This window comes from Ranitomeya variabilis, chromosome 3 (genome assembly GCF_051348905.1).
Source record: "Ranitomeya variabilis isolate aRanVar5 chromosome 3, aRanVar5.hap1, whole genome shotgun sequence".
Lineage (NCBI taxonomy): Eukaryota > Metazoa > Chordata > Amphibia > Anura > Dendrobatidae > Ranitomeya > Ranitomeya variabilis.
In genome coordinates, this window is record NC_135234.1 from 142,501,303 (window position 1) to 142,516,928 (window position 15,626).

Genomic DNA, 15,626 nt, shown 5'->3' on the forward strand with positions numbered 1-15,626 from the left:
GGAAGACGTAAAACAATTGGATGACGTAGTCATCAAACCAGCAGATAAGGGGGGAATGTGGTTATCTGGCCAGTGGAGAGGTACGAGAAAGAGGCCTTTAGACAATTAAGGGATAAACAGACCTATACCCAACTAACACAAAGTCCATTGGTCCCTTTTCAAACGAAACTTACTTATATCTTAGAGATAGCACATGAAAGGGGTATCATCTCTAAAAAGGTCCTAGATGGTCTGATGGTCAAATGCCCTGTTGGCCCATGTTCTACCTTTTGGCCAAGGTCCACATGGATCCAGTCAATCCCCCGGGGCATCCGATTGTCTCTGGCATTGGAGGGCTGTGTGATCCCATTTGCAAATTCATTGAACATTATCTACACCCTCAGGTGGAGACGCTGCCCTCCTATGTCAGGGACACAACGGATGTCCTGAGGCGCCTTGATGGTCTGTCCCTCGACACTGGTGCATTTCTTGTACTGGTGGATGTTGAATCCCTATACACGAGCATTAAACATGAGGATGGACTGCGATCGTCACAGTTTTTCTTGGAGTCCAGCAATCTTGATGCTGATATGAGGGAGCTGGTGTTGGATTTGTTGCGGTTCATTCTCACCCACAATTTTTTTACATTCAAGGATCGATTCTTTTTACAGCAACGTGGTACCGCTATGGGGGTGGCGTGTGCGCCTTCCTACGCAAACCTCTTTCTTGGTTTCTGGGAGAGGGGTTTGCTGTTGGACGATGCACAGGCCTCCCCCCAAGTCCTTGGATGGTTTCGTTTTATCGATGATATTTTGTTTATATGGCAGGGTTCTGCTAGTGATTTAGAAACATTTATGGTGGGCTTGAACCGCAATGAATCCAACGTCAGACTTACCTATACTTATGATCAAAGGGCGGTGTCCTTTCTTGATGTCGAATTAAGGGTGCAAGATGATGGATCGATATACACGGATATGTATCGTAAGAAAACGTCCGTCAACTCATTATTACATGCATCTTCCGCACACCAATATTCCACGATTGCTGCTATTCCAACTGGCCAGTTTCTGCGGGCTCGCAGAATATGTACCTCAGATGCACTATTCGAGGGACAGGCCAAAGACCTTGGGCGAAGGTTTAGAGATCGTGGGTATAGCAACAGGTGCATTAGGAAAGGCTATGTTAGAGCTAAAAACACCAGGAGAAGTGATCTCTTGGGTCCACAGGGGGGTAATTTCAGTAGGAGAAAGGGTAAGGATATAGAGGTACGGTTCATTTCTACGTACAATCAGCAATGGGACCTTATGAGAACCATTCTCAAGAAGCATTGGTCGGTCCTGTTAACCGACCCTGTTTTGAAAACACAACTCTCCCCGACACCCTTTATGACAGCACGAAGAGGGAGAAACTTCAGAGATACCTTAGTGTCAAGTCATTACATCTCAAAACCCACTTCTCTATTCGGTAGCAAGGGCAATAGGAAGGGCTTCTTTCCCTGTGGGAAATGCTTGGCATGTAAGAACCACATCAGATCCACGTCCTTCACATCATCGAGTGGCCTCAAGATATATGACATTAGAGAAAATATCACATGTGCAACTACGCATGTCATATATTATGCCATGTGTAGTTGTAATTTGATATATATTGGACTTACGTCACGTGAGTTATGGGTTAGGACCCGTGAACACGTGCGAGATATAGAGGCCGCTCGTGATGTGGATGACGTGGAGTCTTTAAAAACAATCCCCAGACATTTCAAACTCAAACATAAGTGTAACTCTAAAGAGTTGAAAGTCTGGGGGATTGATTGTGTCCATATGGGGATAAGAGACGGTGATGCTCTACGGGTTCTAAATCAAAAAGAATGCTGTTGGATAGTAAATCTTGATACAATGATTCCCCATGGACTCAATGAGCAACTGAATTTTACATCATTTTTGTAGATTATGTCATCTTTGGACTGAGGATCACTGTTTTTTCCTTTTGTTTTTAATATATTTGACTCTTGTTTTTTTCATTTATTTAGTGTTATAGTTACAATAAGGACCTTTTTTCATTGATGCATTTTACTGAATAAAGTCGGCCTGGACACAGACCTCCATATTTCATCTCATGCAATAAGATCGTCGGATCCGGGATAATGCTTTTCTTTATATTTATGCACATTGTCACTTTATTATCATGCTAGTTTTTATATTTTATATTTATGACTGATGTAGAATCTATATTATGTATCCACTATGTCACTTTATGATCAGTGTAATTTTGTATTTTATCACGATTATAGCATTTTATATTCTATATCTGACACATATGTCATTTTGGCAGAGATAAATGTCAATACACTTATGTCCTTTAAGAATCTTTTCTCACTACTTTGATGTATGTAGTATTTTCCCTGGGTTCCCATATCGGGTGATCAAATATGATGATGCGAGTTTTGTATGACATATCTATGGGCCGTCTTTTGTTTCTATTTAATCCGTTACCTTTGGTGGCTGCATAGAAAACCATTGCAGAGCTAGTGCGCATGTCTCTGGCGCGGGCAAGGGCTGCGGCATCGTCTCCGGCGCCTTTTTTTGATGTGTGCGGGTCAATGACATCACCGGCACATTCCGGTGACCCGCACCGCCATGTTGGTGCCTGTGATGATGCGGCTTGCGGCGCCCGTAATCATCATAGACATGCGCCATATAGTAGCACCGCCGTGGACTATAAAAGCTGGATTTGGGAGACACGTATATTATGCGGGCCCCCCGAGGAAGCCGTGGGCGAAACACGCGTAGGGGCGCGTGTTGACACACATGGATAGAGAGAAGGGTAAGATGACAGCATGGGACTAGTCCCTTTATACTGATATTACGTTGGGGTCACTGGACTATATGGTATACCCCTTCCATTTTTGTGTAACATTTATCCTTGTGGTATATTAGGCACTGGCATTTCATGATACAGGTACCCATTAAAATTGTGTTACTACAAGTTATGCCCTTTATCTTTATCCATGGTGCAACACTGGTTTTGGTGCACCCATTTCTCAATATTCAAATGACTCTGTAGTATTTAATCTGCTGTTTATTATCTGGATGTTATTTTTTGGTATTTTTGGTATTGTATATTAATAAACATATATATATTTTTTTAATATATCTATGAGTTATATACTTCATGTTCTTTGGTTCTGGTAGAACGCAGCTTGTAGCAATTTTTTTTTCTCCGCATCGTCAAAACGCGGCACGCAGAATCATCCGCATACAGCGGCACGACCTGCGTACCTAATGTTAAAGATAGGTGCGCAGGCCGCATGCCGGCTGCATGCAGAAGTAGGTGGAGCTAGTGGCGGAGGTGCGACCGAGGGCGGGGCTTCACAGAGGAAGTCTGCAGCCCTCCGCAGCTCCTCAAAATGCTAGTGTGAAACTAGCCTTATTCGTATAGGTTAAATCTTCAGCAAAAAGGCAAAAAGAATTGACATTCTGGAGATGTAAATCTGCTGCATATCATCAAGGCAATATTAAGCAACATGTGCATGAGACTTACATAGAACACGTCAGGTCCCCCATGCCCCCAGAACCACCATCATTTGCATTTGCATATGCAGACACACTTCCTAAGAGTCACAGCACAGTGTTATATCACATACATAAACAGATCTTTAGAAAAAGCATTTCTAACATACATTTATTATATATAAATGAGGGCTTTGACTACTCGATGGATATTAGTGTTCCCAGACTAGGTGGCCCACTAAGCATGTTATCAAGCCACTGTGGGCGTGACATTTTAACTTACAAGTGCCAGCAACATTGCAAGCGCCATACTTAACTAGCCCATGCGTAAGGCTTCTTCCCTGCTCTCATTGATCCTTTTAAGCTGGGTGTATGTGTCTCTGCGCATGATCAGAAGTCTCTGCACATTCTTTAGCCTACAATTTTGTTTTTACATTCACAGGAGTTAAAAGAGCAATTTATTCTGAGTACACCAATACCACAAACTGTATGTGATCATAAACTTCTGTTAGTACACATTGCAGAATTCAGAAGGGAAAAATTGCCATATTGCAATACAGATTTTCCTAGAATGCTTTGCGGATGCTGTGTGAATTATATTGAGCATAGGTACTTCACAGAGTTTTATACCATTGGGACATGAGAATAAATTATTACATTTTTTCCATTAAAATACTTTATGACCAGATTTTTCATTTTCACCAGGGTTAATAGGTGAAAATTGCAGGCTGCAAAAGTCCACCATAACTGGCAGTGATTGAGGACATTTTTAGACCTACAGCCACCAGGGCAACCATTGTTAACCTGTGATTGCATCATGGGGTAGAAGGGGAAACTCCCACCCTCTCACAGGCTTCTAAATGTTACAATCACTATGGATCATGCCAATTATTTATTTATTTTTCTCATTTATATAGCGCCATTAATTCCACAGTGCTTTACAAACATTATTGGCATTGTCCTCCTTGGGGCTCCCGATCTACATTCCCTATCAATATGTCTTTGGAATATGGGAGAAAACCCATGCAAATACGGGGAGAACATACAAACTCCTTGCATATGTTGTCCATGGTGGGATTTGAACCCAGGACCCCAACACTGCAAGGATTAGATGGTTAATCAGCTAAGGATGGTGCTAACACCTTCCCTGGCTATTGTTGCACAGCTTGGCTGTCAGCTAAGCTGAGCTTGTGCAATGATTGCTCTAGGTACACGTTCTGAGCTCAACTTGATACCCTGGATGTAACAGTAAGGGTACTGTCACACAGTGCAATTACGATCGCTACGACGGTACGATTCGTGACGTTCTAGCGATATCATTACGATATTGCAGTGTCTGACACGCAGCAGCGATCAGGGACCCTGCTGAGAATCGTACGTCGTAGCAGATCGTTTGAAACTTTCTTTCGTCGCTGGATCTCCCACTGTCATCGCTGGATCGTTGTGTGTGACAGCGATCCAGCGATGCGTTCGCTGGTAACCAGGGTAAACATCGGGTTACTAAGCGCAGGGCCGCGCTTAGTAACCCGATGTTTACCGTGGTTACCAGCGTAAAAGTAAAAAAAAAAAAAACGTACATACTCACCATCTGATGTCTGTCAGGTCCCTTGCAGTCTGCTTCCCGCTCTGACTGTGAGCGCCGGCCGGAAAGTGAGAGCAGATCACAGCGGTGACGTCACCGCTGTGCTCTGCTCTCACTGTACGGCTGCACTCAGTCAGAGCAGGAAGCAGACTGCAAGGGACCTGACAGACATCAGATGGTGAGTAAGTACGGTTTTTTTTTTTTTACTTTTACGCTGGTAACCACGGTAAACATCGGGTTACTAAGCGCGGCCCTGCGCTTAGTAACCCAATGTTTACCCTGGTTACCAGCGAACCTCGGCATCGCTCCAGCGCCGTGATTGCAAAGTGTGACCGCAGTCTACGACGCACGGATCGTGCCGTCGTAGCGACGAAAATTGCAGGGTGTGACAGTACCCTAAGTCATTTGTGTAAAATAGGTTTTCCCGATGTGTCGAATATCAGTCCTGGATTAAATGAGAGAGTCTACATCACAATGATTGTCAGTCACAATTTTTGTTTTGTTTTGCACCTCTGTATCAATATTTACATCTGAACACACAACACCATCAGAGTGGTTTATTTCAGGTGCTCAGTTCTTGGGCATGTAAATATCTAATATTTCATGTTTTGACCTTGCTGAGAAAGGGGGTGCATTTTTTAAAAGAATATAGCAAAAATATAAAAAAGTTTATACCTTTAAATGTGTAAATTGTTTCAATAGAGAGGAAAATTATTTGAACTATAGTGCCACCTTATTGAAAGTAGTTATCATAAAAGTTAAAATCAACTCTTTATCAAGCCTTGCCACATAACTTAGGATAAAAGCCAAAACAGAATCTCAATTTTCAGACACAAGTTTTGAGGCGGCGGTTGCCCCTCCTCACTGCAAGGCATGGGATATGATTTGGCTTTATAAGAGACCACTGACTGGGAATTTTTAGGATTTCTACTTCCAACAGGTGACACTAGAGTTCAGGTTCACTTCACTCTGAGACACAATTTGCATATTTAATTTCCCAGAGGAGCATTACATAGCCAATAATTCTCCTTACCCTGGCATGGTAGGCATGTCCATAAGGAGAAAAATTATCCCTTAGACTACACTTATTTGTGCATGTCTGTTTTTGTACACTTTCTTTGCTAGTCAAATTTGACAACTGTTCACACCATAACTATTCTGAGGCATACTGCCATCTTTAGCATACTACACATTTACCTAATTATCAAGCATTTTTTGCTCGGACTAATTGAGAAAAATAAGGGAATTTTGTTGCAAAAATTTTAAGAAATCTAGACATTTAACTGTGCATACTGTATCTGTTTTTGTACACCTACTAGTCCAATTTGACAACCAAACCCACCACATGTATACTATGGCCCTACTGCAGAAGTTTGCTTTGGGTATGTGTTCCAACCGAGCATGTCTAGTTACATCCTTTTTAGGGAATGAGGACAAATGTTGTAAACAAAAAAATAGAATAGTTTTTCTTTAAAAGAAAGAGACATTTAACTGTGCATGTCTGTTTTAGAACATCTATTTTACTAGTCCATAACACATGTTATGGCCTGCTGCCACTTTTTTGTTTTCTGTACATTTACCAACCTAATATTTCTTGTTACATCCTTTTTGGAAAAGAAAGTTGAATTTTGTTACAAAAAAAAAATCTAGACATTAAATTTAATTTAGTTCTTGTCTGTGTTTGCACCCCTGTTTTTCTAGTTCAATTTTTCAACTGTATACACCATACTTATATTGCGACATGCTGCAGCATTTTTTTATATGTATATGAGATAAGCCCACCGGCATCAGAGGCTTATCTACAGCATTCTGTAATGCTATAGATAAGCCCCCGATGTAACCTGAAAGAGAAGAATAACAGGTTGTATTATACTCACCCAGGGGCGGTCCCGCTGCGGTCCGGTCCCATGGGCGTCGCGGTCTGGGTCCGGCGCCTACTTACATTTCTTGTTCAGTTCCTTTTTTCTATTATTATATAATTGGGGTTGAAAAGCAGTAACTCAGTGTCTGTCTCCCTCCTTCTGCATACTCCCCTCTCCATAGTACTTAATGAGTACTAGCTGATATCTCCTATCTTAGTAATGGGGAACTTTGTACTCATTGACAACAGATTTTACTTATGAAATGAGAATATTGAGAATGAATGACTAGTCCAGTGGGGAAAAAGCAGCAAATAATACATATTATTTATTTTATTATTTTCATATGTCCTTTTAATATCGGAAAAATAAAAAACTACAGCTACAATTTATAGTGTATTCTCTCTTTCACGCTCACAAATCCTCGCCCACGCCAGCACACTCAATGAGGAGTTTAGGACCTGCGATGACGTCGCGGCTTGTGATTGGTCGTGTGAGTGGTCACATGAGCGGCACGTGACCATTCACAAGCCGCGACGTCATCGATAGTCCTAAACTCCTCATTCTTAGGAACGGAGGCTGCCGGTTACAATCGGTAAGGTCCAGGGGCCGCCGGACGGGTGAGTATATCCATATTTTTTATTTTTATTCTTTATTTTTTACATGAATATGTTTCCCAGGGCCTGAAGGAGAGTCTCCTCTCCTCCAGACCCTGGGAACCATACACTGGGAACTTCCGATTCCGATTTCTGATACCACAAAAATATCGGAACTCGGTATCGGAATTCTGATACCGCAAGTATCGGCCGATACCCGATACTTGCGGTATCGAAATGCTCAACACTATTTGACACCCTTCACTCCCTCCCCAGTCCAAAAACGCAGGCCCCTATCACAGACGTCTGTGCTGATGACCTGGCCTCCCACTTTTTAGAGAAAATAGAGAATATCTTTCTGGAAATCAGGTCCAAGCCACCAAGTCTCCAGGATCCTCTCTTTTACTCGTCCTACAACATGTACTACTGACCCCATTCCCTCACATCTCTTCCAGTCTCTCTCTCCAGTCGTCACTCCTCACCTAAATGCAATCTTCAATCTCTCACTCGCTTCTCGTATTTTCACTTCTCCTTCAAACACTCTATCATTACTTCATTATTAAAAAACTTCTTTCGATCCTTCCTACACAAATAACTACAGACCAGTCTCCAATCTCCCTTTCATCTCTAAACTCTTGGAGTGCCCATCAACTCCCCCCTTACCCATTATCTCTCCACTCACTCTCTCCTAGATCCATCACAATCCAACTTCTGCCTTCTACATTCTGATGAAACCGTACTCATCAAAGTGACCAGCATCCTTCTGACAGCAAATTGTAATGGTGACCACTCTCTGGTCATTCTTCTCGATCTCTGCAGCTTTTGATGCTGTTGACCACCATCTCCTACTCTCTATGCTCCAATCAATAGGCTTTAAGGACACTGCCCTGTCCTGGTTTGCTTCCTATCTTTTTGACCACTCCTTCAGTGTTTTTTTCACTGTCTTTACTTCATCTCCTTTTCCTCTCACTGTTGGGGTTCCTCAGGGCTCAGTGCTTGGCCTCCTTCTTTTCTCTCTCTACATGGCCCCAATTAGATGAACCATCAGCAGATTTGGCTTTCAGTACCATTTTTATGATGATGACACACAAAAATGTGATCCCCTGACCTTAGCCCCTCTGTACTACAGAATACAAGTGGCTGTCTGTCTGCAGTCTCCAACATCATGTCCACTCTCTATCTGAAACTCAACTTTCCAAAATTGAACGTCTTCTGCTCCCACTTCTACTAGCCTCCCTAAATCTGACATTTCCATCTTCTTGGGTTGGGTGGCACCATCATAATGCCTAAGCAGCAGGCGCACTTTCTAGCTTGATACCAATCTTTCTTTCACCTCCCATATACAATCTCTTGCCCATTCTTGCCGTTTACACCTAAAGAACATCTCTAGAATCCTCCCCTTTCTCATCATGTAAACTACAAAGACCCTCACTGTTGCTCTGATCCACTCCCTTCTGGACTACTTTAGTGCTCTATTGGCCTCTCCCTCACTCAATTTTCCCCTTTCCAGTACATCCTTAATGCAACAGCCAGGGTTGTCCATCTGGCTAATCGGTACTCGGACACGTCTGCTCTTCGCCAGTCATTGCACTGGCTGCCCATTCATTCTAGGATCCAATTTTAACTGCTTGTTGTCACCCACAAAGCTCTCCACTGTCCAGTACCCCCCTCATTTCTTTTTATCGGTCTACCCGTTCTGCAAGCGACTTTTGATTAACCTCTGCACTAATCTGTACCTCTCATTCCCGGCTCCAAGACTTCTCCCGGGTTGCCCCAATCCTCTGGAATGTTATATCCCATGAAATTAGGATTATCCACAACTTACCCAGTTTTAGGCGCTTCCTAAAAACACATCTGTTTAGGGTGGCCTATCACATTCCCTAGTCAAAGTCCCTGTGTTTGTGTGTGTTTGTGTGTGTGTATAGCCCATTCACTATCTGAGAATAAACTCCACCACACCAAATAACACCACAAATACTGGCTGGTGACCAGGTCATGCAGCCTTATCTATCCCCCACTCTCTCAAGATGGCTAGACCCTCATTGTAAATAAGCCCCTGTACTTTGTCTCCCCCCACCTCATTGTCGATTGTAAGCTCTCACCAGCAGGGTTGTCTTATTTTGCTTTAGTTATTGTATTGTGTATGAACTGTTAAACTGTAAAGTGCAGTGGGATGTATTGGCGCTGTATAAATAACGATTATTATTATTATGGTGTTGAATAGAAATGAGCAGAAAGATTAGCTGTAGATTTACTTCAAGTTGAATTTTCTCAAATTAACATGTCCCCGTGAATTTGAGCAATCAACAATTTGATTTGCAAGGATCTGCAAAAAACAAACATCCCACACCATTTCACTCACTGCTTAAGACTCAGAGAGTGGGAGAATAACATCACCTGCACATGTAAGGAAAGAAAAATTACAGCAAAACGAGGAAGACTCAAGCTGTTCTTCTTCTCATGATCGTCTTTCTAACAACCAGTCCACATCCACAAGCAGTGCTTTATCATTTTAATGAGCCACCTCATCATTCACATCTACAGCTTTCTGTATTTTCATCCTCTCCCTTCACTGCATTGTGGGGAAGAAATATTCATCAAGTCATGCAATTGAGCATAACCCATTCCAAACCACCTGTATTTATTGTGCCTTCAACTTATTGTGCCCTCAACTTTGGTGACTTACCTGATCAAGATTAGGAAATCTTGTGCAGAGCAAGACACAGAGCAAAATTGTTGTAACTTATCAACTCAAAATTCTTTAAATTCAGGAAAAAAATTTCTTCTTTAATTTTTTTTTAATTATTAAATTACTTTGGGGTGATTAAATTGGCGTATGACCATGAGCACCTGCGTTCCCTGCATGATGAAGCAATTGAAGAGTGAACAGCTGATGATTGCATGTTTTAATAGGAAAACGCTCTCTTCTCCCTGCTTAATCCACATTTTTCCAGCTGTTTGGTGCTTGGACAAGGCATGGGCAAAATAGGCAAATTTGTTGTAAATTATCAAACATTTCTACTTGGAATACTGTGAATGATTTTTTAGCGGAGCACTCATTTGCGTGTAACTGCACTACAACTACAACAAATAATTAAGGCAGAAGCAGATTACAGTTTACATGAGATGGCAGACCAGATGTTTTATCTGCTGCTGAGTCTCACTATCTGAACCACCAGATTCAGCTGCACTTGTACTGTGTATTTTATCCAGCAGAATCCCTAAGCTTTAATCTCATGAACTTATTATGCAGGAGATTGAACCAGTGGTAAGAATGAGCACCCTTTTCTCTTTTGTCGCACTTCTATGTCCAATCTACAGTGTATTGTCAGAAAGGTGATACTGAACTGCTTGTAGCTTTTCACATCAAAGCAGACAAGGTCATTTGCCGCAATTGTGGTAAACCTTACATCTGTCAAAATTAATCAGGCAAGGAACGTTGTTGAATTTCAATCACCTATGGTTCATGTCAATTATTAAATTTTCCATTCAGTCTACCTGCCTTAATGTCTTTTACATGATTCTGTTGGTGCCAGTGCTAATGGCCCATGCTCAATTGCGCATCTGTAGCCTCTACATCATATCAGCTATACTTCAATTCTGTTTCTGTCAGGGCTGCCGTCAGTGGCCCCACATTGCCAAATATGTCCTTGCCTGCCCCATTCTAATTCACTACTGAGTGGCTTTTGCCACTATCAGCATCTGTCACTGCACAGCCTTGTCAACCACACATGTCTTGACTAGCTGCTGTGGTTTAGAGCTAAAATGTAATACTCTTTTGAGGGTAGAAAAATAAGAAAGAACCTCCAAAAATGTTACAATTTTTTTGCATGGGCTTCTTCATTGCTTCTTCACTAGTGATGAGCGAGCATGCTCGCCACTACTCGGTACTCGCCCGACCATCTCACTGCTCAAGATTCTCGGAGCTCGACGAGTATTTCCGGGGTTGCTTGGCGGGAGCACGGGTTCCCTCCCTGCATTTTTAGTGCTCTTTAGAGAGCCAATGAACATGCAGGGATTGTCTGCCACACACTGTAATGCCGTAGCCATGTTGATTGTGGCATTACAGTGATTTGCTAGCTGCCCAGCATCATCAGGTCTACTCCAGAATCAGGCAGTGTAGGGAGAGGTGCTGCTAAGCTATGGAGAGATTTGCTTGTTTCTTAGGCTAGTTTCACACTAGCATTTTGAGGAGCTGCGGACTTAATTTGTGAAGCCCCACCCTTGGCCGCACCTCCGCCACTAGCTCCGCCTACTTCTGCATGCTGCCTGTGTACCTATCTTTAACATTAGGTACGCAGGTTGTGCGGCTGTATGCGGATGCTTCCACATGCGTCGTTTTGACGATGCGGAGAAAAAAATAAATTGCAACCAGCTGCGTCCTACGCTGGTCGCCGCATCGTCAAAACGATGCATGTGGAAGCATCCGCATACAGCCGCACGACCTGTGTACCTAATGTTAAAGATAGGTACACAGGCCGAATGCAGGCCACCTGCAGAAGTAGGGTCTCAAAAAAGATGGCAAAAAGGGGGTTACAAGGGAAAACGGGGGTCATATTAGAAACCGACATCCCCTGCACAAGGTTCATCAAACACCTTGGCATTAGTACCCTCATTGTCTTCCTCATCTGCCTCTTTTTTAGAGAACAGATAATTACTTCCTTACCCACTACGTACACGACTCCCCCAAGGCCAAAAAAGATAGTTAATCATGAAGATGGAGGGGCAGAACAAATCATCAACCTGTCCTCCCACGAACTGTCTCAACCTGAACTATTAGTATTGAGCCATGGATTATCATTTGTACCCACTACCCGGTTTGACCCATTTTTATGGGTCTAATATGTTAATCTATTTATGAGGAAATTAAAATGGAGGAAGTTCTACATTAATAATGATAAATCCCAATGCCAATTACTGGGTATATCAGCTGACTCATTAGAAGACGTAAGACTGTTGGCTGGATTAGCCATGGAGTGGAGTCGGGGTATTGGGGAAGGCCCATATTCAGACCTGAAACCTAAAAGTAAGAAGATGCCTCCAACTGGAATCTTTAGTAACATTGACATCTTTCTGGATCTAGTTACTAAAGAGATTAACAATAGATCCAAGAAGAAATGCATCTACATCCAATTTGGAGGATTCAGAAAGGAAAGCACTGTCTTCCCTAGAGAAAAATTATAACATCATAATTAAGCCTTCTGACAAGGGGGGGGGGCAATGTGGTGGTCCTTGATACATCACAGTATCTCCCCATGTGTAGGAATATTTTATCTGACTCCACAACCTATGAGATTCTAAAAAAGGACCCCACATTGCCCTACCAAACTGAATTGAGAGCAATATTATCAGAAGCACTAGGGAATGGCCTTATATCTAGGAACGAGTTCGATTTTATGTACCCCAAACATCCTACGCTGGCAACTTTCTGTTCCCTACGAAAAGTTCACAAGGGCTATAGCCCACTTAAAGGACGCCCAATTGTGGCCGGTATGGATGCGCTCTGCCAAAATTCAAGTGTCTTGACCAAATTTTGCGCCCATTTGTACACTCCCTACCTTCATATATTAGAGACACCTCAGATTTACTCACTAAAATTGAGGGGATCCAACTTGAGTCAGATATTATTCTGGCATCAATAGACATGGAAACCCTGTACAGCAGTATACCACATGACAAGGGCATCGAGGCTGTTGAGTATTATCTGAAGGCACGGGGGAACCACTGTTTTCCACACAATATCTTTTTAGTTAAACTACTCTGATATATGTTGACTCACAATTTCTTTCTGTTTAGCGGGGAGTTCTTCCACCAGCTCAGGGGCACAGCGATGGGGACTCCCTGTGCCCTTACGTACGCTAACTTGCTCCTGGGCTGGTGGGAGGAAACGGTGGTATTCAGGGATGAGGATGTCACATGGTGCCCCCATATTATTTTTTGGGGGCGCTATATTGATGACATCCTCGTCCTATGGTTAGGGGAGGCTAACTCATATAGGAGATTTGTGGACCACTTGAATAACAACAATTTGAATTTAAGGTTTACCTGCGAGGTGGGAGGAGATAAGATCCCTTTCTGGATGTCCTTGTCTGGAGAAATAGTAAGGGGACATTGAGTAGCTCTATCTATCGAAAGAAGACGGCTACCAATAGTCTCCTGAGATGGGAGAGCTATCATCCCACTAATTTAAAGAGGGGCATACCGAAAGGGTAGTTCTTCAGACTTCGCAGGAACTGCTCCTCTCTATCAGATTTTGAACATCAAGCAGTTAAACTAAAACAACGCTTCAGAGAAAGAAGATACCCAGACCATGTGATCGATGCCGGATATGAGACGGCACGAGGATTAAATTGGAATCAATTATTAACTGTTAGATCAAAAAAACAAAATGACAATCTAACTAGATTGATCGGTACCTATGACGATCAAAATCAGAAGGTGATGGGTATCCTGAGGCGTTATTGAGGTATTCTGAGAGCTGACCCGGATTTGGTCAGATGTTTCCCTAGGTTTCGCTCAGTGACATACAGAAGGGGGAAATCTATACGTGAACATGTGGTCCACAGTCACCTAAATCCTCAAAAGGTGGGAGGCACTTGGTTGGAGCGTAGAAATTTGGGTACATTTAAGTGTAGAGGATGTAAAACTTGTAAACTGATTAATTAATCAAATACATTCCGTAGTGTGGCTACAGGACGTACCTTTAAAAATAGGGACTTTGCCAGTTGCAGCACAATGGGAGTAGTTTACCTCTGTACATGCAGCTGTCCATTAAACTATGTTGGGAAAACAAAAAGACAGCTGAGGATCAGGATAGGTGAACACGTAGGGGATATTAAGCATAAACGCGAGACCCCACTAGCACGACATATGGTGGAAATCATGGGGGAGATCTCGACTCGTTCTCGTTCCAGGCTATAGAGACCGTCCCTATCTCTGCCAGGATGGGAGACTGGGATAGAAAAATACTCCAGCGAGAGACAAGGTGGATCTATCTTTTGGAATCCATGTCTCCTTCAGGTCTGAATGAGCAATTCAACTTCACAAGCTTTATTTAAAGTAATTATGGTTGTGTTCACAAGGTACCTAGTGACAGCGAACTGATAATGTATAGGTCTTCCGTAAGACCACAAAAGGAGTTCCTACTTAATCAGTGGAACAGTATCAAATTGGTCTTTCAAAGTTAACCCCACTGATACAGTGGTGGTGAGAGAAAAATGTTTGTTCTAATAAGAGACCTTCATAGAGGGGTTGCCAAATTTGTTTCACTAAGTCCTGTTATTCAGAATGTGCATTCCTATTTTTTGCCCATACTAACATTTGTAATGGTGCCTTTAAATGTTTCAAGACAAGGAGCCGTAATTATGAGACCGTATCTTTCAAAATGCTTTAATATGAGGAATCTGAATGGTGAATATATTCTGTAGTGGAGTAGCGCCTCTGCCTATCTAAAAGCAGAGTTGTGGACACTCCTTCTTTTGATTACGACTGCGCATGGTGGAGCTCAAGGCGTTCCACCGCTGGGTATCACCAGGAATGTCTTCCTCTCAGCAGGAACGGTTATGTGCTTGTTATACCGGAAGTCCGGCCTGAAGTCCGTACTTGCGATACGTCACATCCGGTATGTGGGCACGCTGATTATGGCGGCGAACGCTATTTAAACAGGACAGCGACGATGAGGTAACCCTTCATAGTGAGTGGTCAGGATGGGGTGCAGCGTATTGTAGCAGCCCCCGGTCCGGAAAATAAGCCCCCGGTTTGGTCCCCTGATGAACCCCGGTCTATCTGCGCGTCAGGATGGGCAACTAATCGATAAGTACTATCTTTACGATTTTTTCTATGACCACGATCTAATTATGGATCACTTATATCCCTGCAATTTTTCATAATGTGGTATATAACTAGGAATCTACCTATTAAGCACCTGTGAGCATGACTGTGCCTTCACATTTGTGAATATATTGTGACTGATGATATGTGGCAACCTGATTATGTAACCAGAAACATTGGTTATCCCTTTCTTGTGGTACATTGCTAATTGTGGTATATAATTTGGGAATTTACTATTTATTAAGCATTTATGAGCATGATTATGCCTTTA

The 15,626-nt window shown here is 42.6% G+C and overlaps 1 pseudogene; it reads left to right on the plus strand.

The window, feature by feature from the left end:
- The first annotated feature begins 284 nt into the window (after positions 1 to 284).
- Positions 285 to 15,626, plus strand: part of LOC143817635 (piwi-like protein 1) — a 103,526-nt pseudogene continuing 88,184 nt past the window's right edge.